This window comes from Triticum urartu, chromosome 1A (assembly GCF_056163025.1).
Source record: "Triticum urartu cultivar PI428250 chromosome 1A, HENAU_Tu73, whole genome shotgun sequence".
In the NCBI taxonomy this organism is placed as follows: Eukaryota; Viridiplantae; Streptophyta; class Magnoliopsida; order Poales; family Poaceae; genus Triticum; species Triticum urartu.
The window spans coordinates 338,046,537-338,063,262 of NC_141873.1; the positions used below are offsets into that span (position 1 = coordinate 338,046,537).

Below are 16,726 nucleotides of genomic sequence, written 5' to 3' on the forward strand. Positions count from 1 at the left end.
GAGTGTGGCTACGCCCGGTCCTTGCGAAGGTTAAAACAGCACCAACTTGACAAACTATCATTGTGGTTTTGATGCGTAGGTAAGAACGGTTCTTGCTAAGCCCGTAGCAGCCATGTAAAACTTGCAACAACAAAGTAGAGGACGTCTAACTTGTTTTTGCAGGGCATGTTGTGATGTGATATGGTCAAGACATGATGCTAAATTTTATTGTATGAGATGATCATGTTTTGTAACCGAGTTATCGGCAACTGGCAGGAGCCATATGGTTGTCGCTTTATTGTATGCAATGCAATCGCCCTGTAATGCTTTACTTTATCACTAAGAGGTAGCGATAGTCGTGGAAGCATAAGATTGGCGAGACGACAACGATTCTACGATGGAGATCAAGGTGTCACGCCGGTGACGATGGTGATCATGATGGTGCTTCGGAGATGGAGATCACAAGCACAAGATAATGATGGCCATATCATATCACTTATATTGATTGCATGTGATGTTTATCTTTTATGCATCTTATATTGCTTTGATTGACGGTAGCATTATAAGATGATCTCTCACTAAATTTCAAGATTAAAAGTGTTCTCCCTGAGTATGCACCGTTGCCAAAGTTCATCGTGCCCAGACACCACGTGATGATCGGGTGTGATAAGCTCTACGTCCATCTACAACGGGTGCAAGCCAGTTTTGCACACGCAGAATACTCAGGTTAAACTTGACGAGCCTAGCATATGCAGATATGGGCTCGGAACACTGAGACCGAAAGGTCGAGCGTGAATCATATAGTAGATATGATCAACATAGTGATGTTCACCATTAAAAACTACTCCATTTCACGTGATGATCGGTTATGGTTTAGTTGATTTGGATCACGTGATCACTTAGAAGATTAGAGGGATGTCTTTCTAAGTGGGAGTTCTTAAGTAATATGATTAATTGAACTTAAATTTATCATGAACTTAGTACCTGATAGTATCTTGCTTGTCTATGTTTGATTGTAGATAGATGGCTTGTGCTGTTGTTCCGTTGAATTTTAATGTGTTCCTTGAGAAAGCAAAGTTGAAAGATGATGGTAGCAATTACACGGACTGGGTCCATAACTTGAGGATTATCCTCATTGTTGCTCAGAAGAATTACGTCCTGGAAGCACCGCTGAGTGCCAGGCCTGCTGCTGATGCAACTGACGACGTTAAGAACGTATGGCAGAGCAAAGCTGATGACTACTCAATAGTTCAGTGTGCCATGCTTTACGGCTTAGAACCGGGACTTCAACGAAGTTTTGAACGTCATGGAGCATATGAGATGTTCCAAGAATTGAAGTTAATATTTCAAGCAAATGCCCGGATTGAGAGATATGAAGTCTCCAATAAGTTCTACAGCTGCAAGATGGAGGAGAATAGTTCTGTCAGTGAACATATACTCAGAATGTCTGGGTACCATAATCACTTGACTCAGTTGGGAGTTAATCTTCCGGTTGATAGTGTCATTGACAGAGTTCTACAATCACTGCCACCAAGCTACAAGAGCTTCGTGATGAACTATAATATGCAAGGGATGGATAAGACAATTCCCGAGCTCTTCGCAATGCTAAAGGCTGCGGAAGTAGAAATCAGGAAGGAGCATCAAGTGCTGATGGTCAGTAAAACCACCAGCTTCAAGAAGCGCAGAGGGAAGAAGAAGGGGAACTTCAAGAAGAACAGCAAGCAAGTTGCTGCTCAGGAGAAGAAACCCAAGTCTGGACCTAAGCCTGAGACTGAGTGCTTCTACTGCAAGCAGACTGGTCACTGGAAGCGGAACTGCCCCAAGTATTTGGCGGATAAGAAGGATGGCAAGGTGAACAAAGGTATATGTGATATACATGTTATTGATGTGTACCTTACTAGAGCTCGCAGTAGCACCTAGGTATTTGATACTGGTTCTGTTGCTAATATTTGCAACTCGAAACAGGGACTACGGATTAAGCGAACACTAGCAAAGGACGAGGTGACGATGCACGTGGGAAATGGTTCCAAAGTCGATGTGATCGCGGTCGGCACGCTACCTCTACATCTACCTTCGGGATTAGTATTAGACCTAAATAATTGTTATTTGGTGCCAGTGTTGAGCATGAACATTATATCTGGATCTTGTTTGATGCGAGACGGTTATTCATTTAAATCAGAGAATAATGGTTGTTCTATTTATATGAGTAATATCTTTTATGGTCATGCACCCTTGAAGAGTGGTCTATTTTTGATGAATCTCGATAGTAGTGATACACATATTCATAATGTTGAAACCAAAAGATGCAGAGTTGATAATGATAGTGCAACTTATTTGTGGCACTGTCGTTTAGGTCATATCGGTGTAAAGCGCATGAAGAAACTCTATACTGTTGGACTTTTGGAAGCACTTGATTATGAATCACTTGGTACTTGCGAACCGTGCCTCATGGGCAAGATGACTAAAATCCCGTTCTCCGGAACTATGGAGAGAGCAACAGATTTGTTGGAAATCATACATACAGATGTATGTGGTCCGATGAATGTTGAGGCTCGTGGCGGATATCATTATTTTCTCACCTTCACAGATGATTTGACCAGATATGGGTATATCTACTTGATGAAGCATAAGTCTGAAACATTTGAAAAGTTTAAAGAATTTCAGAGTGAAGCTGAAAATCATCGTAACAAGAAAATAAAGTTTCTACGATCTGATCATGGAGGAGAATATTTGAGTTACGAGTTTGGTCTACATTTGAAACAATGCGGAATAGTTTCTCAACTCATGCCACCCGGAACACCACAACGTAATGGTGTACCCGAACATCGTAATCATACTTTACTAGATATGGTGCGATCTATGATGTCTCTTATAGATTTACCGCTATCATTTTGGGGTTATGCTTTAGAGACGGCCGCATTCATGTTAAATAGGGCACCATCGAAATCTGTTGAGACGACGCCTTATGAACTGTGGTTTGGCAAGAAACCAAAGTTGTCATTTCTGAAAGTTTGGGGCTGTGATGCTTATGTGAAAAAGCTTCAACCTGATAAGCTCGAACCCAAATCGGAGAAATGTGTCTTCATAGGATACCCAAAGGAGACTGCTGGGTACACCTTCTATCACAGATCCGAAGGCAAGACATTCGTTGCTAAGAATGGATCCTTTCTAGAGAAGGAGTTTCTCTCGGAAGAAGTGAGTGGGAGGAAAGTGGAACTTGATGAGGTAACTGTACCTGCTCCTCTATTGGAAAGTAGTTCATCATAGAAACCGGTTTCTGTGATGCCTACACCAATTAGTGAGGAAGTTAATGATGATGATCATGGAACTTCAGATCAAGTTACTACTGAACCTCGTAGATTAACTAGAGTAAGATCCGCACCAGAGTGGTACGGTAATCCTGTTCTGGAAGTCATGCTACTAGATCATGATGAACCTACAAACTATGAAGAAGCGATGGTGAGCCAGATTCCGCAAAATGGCTTGAGGCCATGAAATCTGAGATGGGATCCATGTATGAAAACAAAGTGTGGACTTTGGTTGACTTGTCCGATGATCGGCAAGCAATTGAGAATAAATGGATCTTCAAGAAGAAGACTGACGCTGACGGTAATGTTACTGTCTACAAAGCTCGACTTGTTGCGAAAGGTTTTCGACAAGTTCAAGGGATTGACTACGATGAGACTTTCTCACCTGTAGCGATGCTTAAGTCTGTCTGAATCATGTTAGCAATTGCTGCATTTTATGATTATGAAATTTGGCAAATGGATGTCAAAACTGCATTCCTGAATAGATTTCTGGAAGAAGAGTTGTATATGATGCAATCGGAAGGTTTTGTCGATCCAAAGGGAGCTAACAAAGTGTGCAAGCTCCAGCGATCCATTTATGGATTGGTGCAAGCCTCTCGGAATTGGAATAAATGCTTTGATAGTGTGATCAAAGCATTTGGTTTTGTACAGACTTTTGGAGAAGCCTGTATTTACAAGAAAGTGAGTGGGAGCTCTGTAGCATTTCTAATATTATATGTGGATGACATATTGTTGATTGAAAATGATATAGAATTTCTGGATAGCATAAAGGGATACTTGAATAAGAGTTTTTCAATGAAAGACCTCGGTGAAGCTGCTTATATATTGGGCATCAAGATCTATAGAGATAGATCAAGACGCTTAATTGGACTTTCACAAAGCACATACCTTGACAAAGTTTTGAAGAAGTTCAAAATGGATCAAGCAAAGAAAGGGTTCTTGCCTGTGTTACAAGGTGTGAAGTTGAGTAAGACTCAATGCCCGACCACTGCAGAAGATAGAGAGAAAATGAAAGATGTTCCCTATGCTTCAGCCATAGGCTCTATCATGTATGCAATGTTGTGTACCAGACCTGATGTGTGCCTTGCTATAAGTCTAGCAGGGAGGTACCAAAGTAATCCAGGAGTGGATCACTGGACAGCGGTCAAGAACATCCTGAAATACCTGAAAAGGACTAAGGATATGTTTCTCGTTTATGGAGGTGACAAAGAGCTCATCGTAAACGGTTACGTTGATGCAAGCTTTAACACTGATCCGGATGATTCTAAATCGCAAACCGGATACGTGTTTACATTGAACGGTGGAGCTATCAGTTGTTGCAGTTCTAAACAAAGCGTTGTGGCAGGATCTACATGTGAAGCGGAGTACATAGCTGCTTCGGAAGCAGCAAATGAAGGAGTCTGGATGAAGGGGTTCATATCCAATCTAGGTGCCATACCTAGTGCATCGGGTCCAATGAAAATCTTTTGTGACAATACTGATGCAATTTCCTTGGCGAAGGAATCCAGATTTCACAAGAGAACCAAGCACATCAAGAGATGCTTCAATTCCATCCGGGATTTAGTCCAGGTGGGAGACATAGAAATTTGCAAGATACATATGGATTTGAATGTTGCAGACCCGTTGACTAAGCCTCTTCCATGAGCAAAACATGATCAACACCAAGGCTCCATGGGTGTTATAATCATTACTGTGTAATCTAGATTATTGACTCTAGTGCAAGTGGGAGACTGAAGGAAATATTCCCTAGAGGAAATAATAAAGTTATTATCTATTTCCTTATATCATGATAAATGTTTAGTATTCATGCTAGAATTGTATTAACCGGAAACATAATACATGTGTGAATACATAGACAAACAGATTGTCACTAGTATGCCTCTACTTGACTAGCTCATTGATCAAAGATGGTTATGTTTCCTAACCATAGACATGAGTTGTCATTTGATTAACGGGGTCACATCATTAGGAGAATGATGTGATTGACTTGACCCATTCCGTTAGCTTAGCACACGATCGTTTAGTATTCTGCTATTGCTTTCTTCATGACTTATACATGTTCCTATAACTATGAGATTATGCAACTCCCGTTTACCGAAGGAACACTTTGTGTGCTACCAAACGCCACAATATAACTGGGTGATTATAAAGGTGCTCTACAGGTGTCTCTGAAGGTACTTGTTGGGTTGGTGTATTTCGAGATTAGGATTTGTCACTCCGATTGTCGGAGATGTATCTCTGGGCCCTCTCGGTAATGCACATCACTTAAGCCTTGCAAGCATTGCAACTAATGAGTTAGGATGATGTATTATGGAATGAGTAAAGAGACTTGTCGGTAACGAGATTGAACTAGGTATTGAGATACCGACGATCGAATCTCGGGCAAGTAACATACCGATGACAAAGGGAACAACGTATGTTGTTATGCGGTTTGACCGATAAAGATATTCGTAGAATATGTGGGAGCCAATATGAACATCCAGGTTCCGCTATTGGTTATTGATCGGAGACATGTCTCGGTCATGTCTACATAGTTCTCGAACCCGTAGGGTCCGCACGCTTAAAGTTTCGATGACGGTTATATTATGAGTTTATATGATTTGATGTACCGAAGGTTGTTCAGAGTCCCGGATGTGATCTCGGACATGACGAGGAGTCTCGAAATGGTCGAGACATGAAGGTTGATATATTGGAAGCCTATGTTTGGATATCGGAAGTGTTCCGGGTGAAATCGGGATTTTACCGGAGTACCGGGAGGTTATCGAACCCCACGGGGACTTAATGGGCCTTAGTGGGCCTAGGTGGAAGAGAGGAGAGGCGGCTAGGGCTGGGCCGCGCGCCCCTCCCCCCCCAGTCTGAATAGGACAAGGAGAAGGGGGCGGCGCCCCCCTTCCTTCTTCCCCTCCACTCTTTCCCCCTCCCAAGTCCTAATCCAACTAGGAAAGGGGGGAGTCTTACTCCCGGTGGGAGTAGGACTCCTCCTGGCGCGCCTCCTCCCTGGCCGGCCGCACCCCCCTTGCTCCTTTATATACAGGGGCAGGGGGGCACCCCAGAGACACAACAATTGATCGTTTGATCTTTTAGCCGTGTGCGGTGCCCCCCTCCACCATAGTCCACCTCGATATTGCTGTAGCGATGCTTATGCGAAGCCCTGCGTCGGTAGAACATCAACATCGTCACCACGCCATCGTGCTGACGAAACTCTCCCTCAACACTCGGCTGGATCGAAGTTCGAGGGACGTCGTCGGGCTGAACGTGTGCTGAACTCGGAGGTACCGTACATTCGATACTTGATCGGTCGGATCGTGAAGACGTACGACTACATCAACCGCGTCGTGCTAAACGCTTCCGCTTTCGGTCTATGAGGGTACGCGGACAACACTCTCCCCTCTCGTTGCTGTGCATCACCATGATCTTGCGTGTGCGTAGGAAAATTTTGAAATCACTATGTTCCCCAACACTTCAGCAGGGGGGCGCGGAGTCCACCAACGGCGGCATGTCACCAGGACAAGTCATCAACGTCTCATCTCACACCGGCGATGTCTAGGCTGGCGCGGCGGCCGATTTGTTAAAATTATGCGTACTTAGGCTTTGTTTTTAATGCTGGTCTTTTGTTAGAGCAATGTCTAGGTCAAATGGCTATGTTTAATTACTAAAATTGCTTTATTCAGTAAGTGTGGTATGTCTACTGTACGCTCTTTTGTGTGCCCAAATTAGCAAGCGATATTAAATTATGCAATGATGTACCTGGGGAAATTTCCACCAAAATTTGAATCATCAAACTCATCCCATGCACGTAAAGCAGAAGAATCATTTGCGATGCACACAATCGTTCAAAGTGAAAGGTCCGTCGGCACCGCGCGCAAAGTTTTCCTCCACTTCTCCAAAATTTTGGCCTAACGCCAAAATATCTACCCTCGACCCCCTTTCCCACCCCCTTTTCTCGCCGACCACAAGTCACATTTCCCTTGTTTCCTCCTTCCTTCCTTCCTTCCTTGCTAAGCTATAGCCGCTTCCTCGCTCTCGCTGTCTCGCATCCTACCGTCGGAGTCGCCATGGTATTCTTCAAAGACCTCGCAAGCGGTTCCTCCTCCGGCGACAACTCCTTCACCATCCGGGTATGCCTCTCTTCTCTCTCTCGGGCTATGACTTGGAATGAATGATTTTTACCTGGCGGTCGATTTGAGTCATTTCTTCCTCTTGTATCTCCCTAGGACCATCAGTGGCAACGAATGGGGCGGGGTGGCTGAAGATCTATCTACTCGTTGTCACCATCAATCTCCATGCGTGAAGCTAGTTGCGTTTGATTCTATGGACAGTGGGAGGAAGTTTCTGGCATGTGCAGAGAAGGTTAGTCCCTCTTTCGTCGTTACAAATCATTTGTTAGATGTGATTTAGACACTATCACGGTCCCAACCCATTCATACCACACCTTCGACCAAACGCATCCTAAGACAATGTCACAGTTTGTACCTAGTATCTTAAATTGTTGCCATCTCATCAGCGATGTCATTAGAAAATTAGCACCGCTTCAGTAGTTTGTGCAACCAACTTTGGTCCACACATCTAAGCAGCCAAGCAGTAAAATACTAAATCTTTATGGCACGAAGGAACTGGGCAGCAGAACAACTACGTGCTCCGGAGTCCGGGTCCCTGTTTTTGTTTCCGCTGCATCGGCTCACCACTGCAGGGTACTGGTACGAGATGTAGCAACCAATGTTGGGGATATCGCTTATCGGGAACTTATCGGTCGACCTACAATAAGGGGTAAATCGGCCAGTTTATCGGCATATCGGCCAATTTATCGCCATATCGGTTGATTTATCGGCCGATTTATCTTATCGTTCAGACCACGATAAGAGATAAATCGGCCGATTTATCGGAATATCGGAAGATATCTTGAACAGTGGTAGCAACAGTTGTCTTTACCCTAATTTTGGCATACATAGTGGACGACCTTAGTGCTATTAGTCCTATGTTACTAAAATTGTGCATGTACACACCTGTTAGTATCAATTTGTTGTCATCCAAACACTGTCGCTATGCTGTTGCAGTTATATTTACCTTCCTCGTAAAATGTTCAATTTGTTATTTATTGTACATGAGTAAGAACTTGTAGTATCGTTGTAGTTAATTATAGCTTCTGATATTCCAGAATTTGGTTGTTTCTTTTGCACATTGATCTTTTTGAGAAGATATGTCACAATTAACATGTTTCTTCAGTTTTTCAAAATAAGCATTGGTGATTCTCTATGTTGCTATAAACTCATTTCCCCTACAATTGTTACTGATCTAGTTTTAAATATTATAGGATGAATGGAAGTGTTCTTACTTGGAGTGGGTTGATCAAGACTGGGCACAGTCTTTGAAGATGTGCCTGGCGAATCTCTGGAGCATGTATGATGAATAGAATAGACGTAGGCTTACATAAACTGTTGTCAACACTGAAGAATATTTGAAGATGTGGGATAAAAAGTTGAAGGTGGAGAATGAGCTCAGATTTTTTAAATCAGACTTTGCTAAGATGGTGTTGGCGAAGGAGGAGGCACTTTCCCAGTTGGCTCGTGCAAAACAGGTTCTTACTGAACTGAAAGCAGAGGTGGATAAGGCGAGCCTGGATGATCTCGATTAGGGAAATGAATATATTGTTCTTATGAAGTTGAACTAGCTATATGTTGTATCGTGTTGTTTTCATGTAGCTACCGTACTGTGATGTTATAATATATTTATGTGCCTGATATGAAATTGGCAAACAACTGTTCGATATGAAATGTGAATTTGCGTAATACTGAATTATTAATTGTAAACTAATAAACCTGCTAAATGTGTCATAGACCTTTGCAAATGGTTCTCGCAGTAAAAGTGCTTGCGATGGATAGCCCAATGCCACACAGTTTTCTTCATCAAATCGGGTGTGATATAGTTGATAAAAGCAAATAGTTAACCAAGGCAGATCGTGTGTGATAGTTACACCTTTCACACACGAGCCTACAAATAAAACTGTGTGCGATGTACGTACGAACGAAAATGTTTTCCCTAAATTGACTATGTGAGATGTACATAAGAACGGAAATGTATTCCTTGAATTGACTGTGTGTGATATACATACGAACAGAAATGTTTTTCTGGGATTCACCGTATGGGATGTACATACCTACGGAAATTATTATCTCGGATTACCGTGTGGGATGTACATACCTACGGAAATGATTGGGTTTTGATGCCTCGCCCGATCGCACATGGCCCCAGCCTGGGTCCCAGGAGGGCCTATCCCTGACGATTTTCTGGATCGTGTGGGAAGGACCCCCTATCGCCCACACTCACTTGGAGACGGTTCCAAATGTCGTCGCGGAAAGGGGTTAAAAACCGTTTGTTTAGGACCGACGCGTACCACTGAGTACTAGCTCTGACAGTTCTACCAACTCTTTCTGCAACTGCCTGATCCTTTAAACCAACACTTAAACCAGCCAATCTGATCTGCCGCGTCTGACATCCATCACATTTACTGGAGCAGCGGTTTTCTTCCTTTTACAAATAGGGGTTATCATCATAGCTTCCTTTGTAACAACTTTGTTATGCAGAGTAGTTGGCATAGCCTCCTGGTCAGTAATTTGAATAGCTTCCTCAGTACTAACTATGTTATCCAGAGTGTTTGGCATACCCTCCTGATCACTAATTGGAATATCCTGAAGCAGGGCAGGTGCATGGGTATAGGAGTTGACTTCATTACTGCACTCATTGTTGGTCATCCTAGTTGCTTGCACCTGATCAGTAATGTTTTCATTGATCCCAATGATCATACATGTGCTTGGTTGTGGTGTCACATTAGTAGAAATAAAAATAGAGACCAGACACTTCCTAACAGATCCAAACTCATCTTCAACATCCATCATCTGACACCTAGTGCTTTCCACGGTGTATCCCGCGAGTTTACTGAGTACTTCAGGCGCAGATGCCATAAATTTGTGCATAATGTCTTTCATGCCAACATAACAGTTAAAAGCCTCTACAGCAGGCTGAACATTGGCAGCATTATCACCATGGGCTCTGGGGGGGGGGGGAGTAGGTACCATAGGTATACCATTTCCACCATGTGCTGGCTCATGTTGCATGTGGCGATCTCCATTAAAATCATCATCCTCCCAAATACCACCAAAAAGAGCATTGGGCATAGGATGAATCTCACCATCTGGTGGGATAGGATCTTCATCTCCCCCAATTGGCCCAAGCAAATCAGTATGTAATATGTAAACAACAGTTGTCCATGATTGACCATGACCAAGATCATCAAGATTTTCACAAATAACATGACTAATAGGGATGTTCAGCAGATCTGGTACACGGATTCTGACTAAAATTCTAGCTCTGTTTGACATGTCCATGTCTCTTGTCAGAAACTTTCCAAAACCATTAACAGATTCTCTGACTTTGTTTGGCCTCCAGCACTCAAGAGGATAATTAACCACCATGATCCAAGCATCATGGGTGAAAGTACAATCGCGATAGTTGATACCTTTGTCATGGCGAATGATTTGGGGAGTAGAGTCACCAATGAACAAAGGGCCATGGTTGATGGTCATGGCGAGGTCACATGCATGCGCAAAGAGGACCAGAGCCGCCCCGATGGCACACGGATAAGACTCGGCAATGCGCCATCCACCCTCGTGGTCAACGAAGTGGCGGATGATCTGGATGTCCGCAGCATAATGAGCAGGGGCCGGTGGCGGGGCAAGGGTGACGATAGCCCTCTCGTTCGATTCGACGAGCAGCTGGCCACCGAGAAAGTGGTAGGTGCAACGATGAAGGTTGCCATTGAGCTCAAGAATTCTAGTGACCGATGGGAGGTGGGGGATGGGGTCGCTGGGGTGGTGGTTTTTTCAGAAAACTAAGGAGACGAAGTCGAGGAGGAAGCTGAAAGGGGAGACGAGTCATCAACAGATGGGTAGGTAGTTTGGATATTGATTGAGACGATGGGTTTAGGGCGATAAATCACGCGTTTGTTTGGTTGGTTGAAACAATATTTTGCGATATGACCATAGCGATAACAAGATTTGCAGCGAATATCGCTAGGACAGTCCTTGCTGTTGTGGCCAAAACCGAGGCATCGTGGGAAGGGAGTGGGCATGGAAGTTGGGGAGGCGGGCTGAGCGATCGATGTATTGGGCCGCATGGGAGGTGGGTTGCGGTCAGTCGGGTGATGAGTGGGCTGGACTGGGCTCGTGGTGTGGGGTGGTTTGGGCTAGAGATGGATAGAGTTTAAAAACGAGAAAGTGCCAACAATGAGGCGACCAATGTGCTCGTGATACGAGGAAAGCGTCGGAGCGTTGCGACCAAGGTTGCTGGAAACTAGGGTTTTTTTCGGGTGGGGACCAATCGAGGTAGCATTTGCATCGGTGAGGTCACCGCTGCGTTTGCAAGGAGAGACAGTCGTCCATGATTGATCCTCTTCCCGCAACCAAACAAAGTGTTCACGTTTCCATAATGGACCGCAAAAACCCCATAGGTGGAAGAAGTAGCGGAAAGAAGGGCAAGAGAAAGATGTGAGGTTGTAAACAAAGAAACCAACTGCTTTGGAGGTGACCGAGAATTTTAAAACCGATCCTCTAATATGTGAAACATGAAATCCAATCGGGTCACCTCCGAGGCATGCATACCCCACTGATGAGGACATGACTACCTTAGATACGACCGAAAATATTGCATACATGCATATTTGTCAGGTGATTTCTAGTGTCTATTCAATAATCTATTTATGTTATCCAGAACAAAAATAATTCCCACACTTTTGTGTTTTGTCTATTTGCAGGTGTACGAGACATTTGTACAATCCACATATGAAGATAAGGGAAAAAGAGAAGTTTAGGTGTTGTTCAAAAAGTCCTCTCACGTCACTTTTGGACCAAGAGAAGATAGAGTCCAAGTCTCACGTTCTGGATTCAGATTCGGACTGCACAGACATACCTGACTCAAAACAGAAATAACTCTTTCATACGGACTCTGAATTGGGTGATTCTTTTTTTGTTGGAAAATAGATTCCGTGATCTTTCCAACCCAATTGAATTCACCCTTAAATTCGTGCAGAGCGTTGAGTTATGGACGAAACAATCTGATGCTGCAGCAGAATCCGAATCAAACTACAAGTCCAAAGGTGTTACATCACCTCCACTTGGGCCCATTGGCCTTGTACGACCTAGGGTTAGTTTTAGGTTGCCTTGGGATGTCCTCCCACCTCCTTGGCCGCCACCCCTTGCTCCTATATAAGTAGATCCATCTAGTAGTTTTTTCCTTGGGATTTGTTTAGTTAAAAGTTAGCCATTGCAACTTCGTGTACTTCATTTGTGTCCAACGACCAGACCAAGACCGCTTGTATCCCCACCATTATAGATACTTCATATATATTCACAATATTCAGATTGCAATATCATATTCTTGCTTGTTCTTCGATTGCTTGCAGGAATAGACCTTCGTGGTGAGGCTGACCGTACTTCCGGCATCGTTAGTAACCTCAGGAGATTGGTTTAGCGATTGTTAAGGCGCAACGTCATGCATGTTTATAGTCGGATCGTCAAAGTCGTCTCCACCAAATCGATAGTTATCATCTCATCGAAAGATCGGGACATCCTCGCCTCTATCAAGTGGTATCAGTTTTCAGGTTGCTCGGTGAGAATTTCCTGTTTTCCTATATTAGATTTATTTTCTTACCTATTGTCCAAGAAAAAGCCACAAAAAAGTTAGATCTATTCATCCTTTGTCCAAGCCAGTATGAGCCTTTGCAATTTTCTTTTCATTGCTTGCATAGTTGAATTATCGGTTGCATCATCGTGTCGAGTTGCTGGTCTTAGTGTCTAGTTCGTTTAGAGTTTCGAGTTCTGTTCATATTAGTCACGCCGCCGCTGCATCGTTATCCCATTCGCTGTCCACCACCCATCCATCAATTTTCACCACGTGCTACCCATTATTCATTGTCACAATCATAGTTGAGGTCGTTCACATCTTTGCTAGATCCAATCTGCATCTTATCTAATTTGTCTTGGAAAGAGGGAGAGAGAGAAAAAAGGCAGAGAAAAAAAAGAGAGAGAAAAAGTTTAAAAAAGTCAGAGAAAAAAAGGAGAGAAAGAAAAAAAAGTGTGAGGAAAAAAAAGAGAAGAAAAAAAAATCGGATCTATCTAGACTCAATCTCGTAGTTGAATTCGGATTGGAATCTGTTTTGTGCACTGTTCAGTAAAACAGGCATAACTTCCTCATACGAAGTTCGTTTTGGCTCCGCGAGTACTCAAATGAAAGCTAGCGACGAGTCGCATCTAAATAGTTATAGAAGCTAGTTCAATATTTGGCACCTCAAAATCAGCTTCTAAATAGGCCATTTTGCCCTCTGAAGTTCGCGAACACAGCTTATTCCAGTTTTCAGGCCAGTTTTAGAATTTTTTGACTCCTCATATCAACTCGGAATTGAGTGATTCCTGTTGCGTTTGAAAGCTTGAGTTAGTAACTTTCTTGAGGAAAATTATCAAAAAAATTGGCACAAACTTTTCCAGAGGAATGTTGAAGAGAAAGTTGTTGTATATCCTGCTTGGCAGTTGTTTTTCATCATTATCTTTACTGCTGTTGTGATCTTCACTTATATCTTGCTGTCCAGAGCTACTTAGTATCCTTCATTGATGCTAGTTGTGCTACATCGTGACCTCATTAGTGTTCTAGGCTCGCGTCTCTAGTCCGGTCTAGTCTAGGACCAGCACAATACCATCGTTGAACATTTATTCAACATTGCATCTTTGAATTGATTATTACTAATATTTTGCTACCATATATAGCCAACCCAGCTCCACATATTTCTACAACGTGTATACGTACATTCCACTGGCAATCGCTTTACTCAATCTTCAGAGTTATTTGACACCGCTGGCTGCCGATCACCACCTGCTGCATGGTAAGAACTTGTAAGATATTGAGATTTGCTATACTGTGAGCATTTTACCACCACTTCCAAGTAGTTCATAGGAACATTTTTTGGATTCTATTTCTTGTTTCTACTAATCATGACAGGATCCAGAGTTATGTCATGGGCTTTGTCGATCGTGGGAGACGTGCCACCACCTTTGCAAATACCACAACCGTCACAAGAGGTGCACAAACATCCAAATGCACATGACCAGGTTAATGTATCTATACCACCATTTAATGGCCGTTTTAGACCTGCTTTATATATTGAATGGGAGTTCAACATAAAAAATATATTTGCTTCCCATAATTTTGATGAACATAAAAAGTTTAAGGTTGCGGTTGGTTCTTTCACTGGTTATGCTTTGGTTTGGTGGAGTGAATATTGTCGGTTACACCCTGATTATATACCTACTACTTGGGATGATTTGAAACTTGCCATGCGACATACTTTCGTTCCCGCTTATTATACTCGCGACATGATTAAAAAGTTGCAACATTTAAAACAAGGTAGTGACACTGTAACAAAATATTATGATGATTTACAAACTATCTTGTTGCATTCCTCTTAGAAGAAAGTGAAGATGACTTTATGGATAGATTTTGGGGAGAATTAAACCGTGATATTCAAGAGATATTAATTCATGAAGAGTGTTATCCTATGGACCATTTGTTTCGTCTTGGACGACGGACACACCGGAGATAGAAGTTCTTGGACGACGAACACATCTTCACCATCATGAGAGTTGGGACAACACACACAAGCACATGGTCAGGTTATCTTTTTACCGTCATTTGAGGGTAGATTTAATCCTGCTATTTATCTAGCTTGGGAGCTTGAAGTAGAACAAGTTTTTAGTCACCATGACTTTTCTAAACTTGAGTGAGTGCGAGCTGCCACTAGAGCATTTACTGGTTTTGTTTCTGTTTGGTGGAGTGTGTATTGTAAGAAAAACATTGATAACCAACCCACAACATGGAAAGATGTGAAATATGTAATGAGACAACAATTTTTCCCTCCTTACTATCGTCGTGAATTGCTTCGCAAATTTGAACAGTTTAAACAAGGCAACAACATTGTTCATGCTTACTACCAAGAGTTCAAATCTTATATGCATCATTATGACATAGAAGAATCTGAGGATGATACAATAAATAGATTTTTTGATGGTTTGAACCATGATATTCAGGCAAGATTTCAGTATATTTCTCGTTGCATTACTAGTATGTATGTTCGTGCTTGTACCTTTGAGAGACAGATACATGAGGATGCATTGGGTGACTACAACAACTACTATTCCAGTTCATGCTCACCATCGCCGGTCGGTTCCTCCACCGTTGCACCTACTAGAGCAGCCCCACCTCAGATTGTGAGCGCGACATCATGTCAAGAGTATGGTACATTTTCAACGTCCGTACCTACATCAACTACGTCTTTGCGACAAGGTAACAGTAAAGGTATTGATGATATAACTTCACATGAGAATGATGCATGCCTAGTTAACTTGAATGCATCATGTGTTGAGTTACCTATTGATTTGAGCACACCATCTATTTTAGAGAATCTTGTTACTGTCATGAATGCGTCATGTGATCAAACAACTGAAATATCAACAATTTTGAGTGCACCCATTGAATTAACTGTTGACGCAAAAGAACCAATGTTTAATCATTTTGATATGACCTCTAATCTTGGTGATGATTGTGTGTCATATGACTTATTGCATGTTTTCTTATTTAAGCATGTTGTAGCATGTAAATTTGATGCACGCAAGGTTTATTCACCAATGTTGGGATGGTTTAATGATGAATATTATCAACCTTTTGATATGAATAAGAGCTTCACTTATATGTGCAAACTGAGTTGCAATATTTGCATGCCTTCTACTTATGATAATATTTTGGCTTTTATATTTTATGATCTATGAAAGTTACTCATGTATACATGTGTCATATGTGCAAAAATCAAGGGAAGTAAAAATGGATGACATATACATATACAACATGTACACCTTGTCTCTTTTGTTAGCCACATTTCAGATTAAGCAACGCCGATGACGGCTTTGTTTTCAAAAAGGGGAGGATGATGAGGACATGACTACCTTGGATACGACTGAAAATATTGCATACATGCATATTTGTCAGGTGATTTCTAGTGCAAACTATTCAATGATCTATTTATGTTATCCAGAACAAAAATACTTCACACACTTTTGTGTTTTGTCTAATTGCAGATATATGGGACATTTGTACAATCCACATATGAAGATAAGGGAAAAAGAGAAGTTTAGGTGTTGTTCAAAAATTCCTCTCACGTCACTTTTGGACCAAGAGAAGATAGAGTCCAAGTCTCACGTTCTGGATTCAGATTCGGACTGCACAGACATACCTGACTCAAAACAGAAATAACTCTTTCATACGGACTCTGAATTGGGTGATTCTTTTTTTGTTGGAAAATAGATTCCGTGATCTTTCCAACCCAATTGAATTCACCCTTAAAT

The 16,726-nt window shown here is 42.3% G+C and overlaps 1 pseudogene; it reads left to right on the forward strand.

Moving 5' to 3' along the window:
• Positions 1–1,002: 1,002 nt before the first annotated feature.
• LOC147991127 (uncharacterized) lies at positions 1,003–7,997 on the forward strand (annotated as a pseudogene).
• The last annotated feature ends 8,729 nt before the right edge of the window (positions 7,998–16,726 follow it).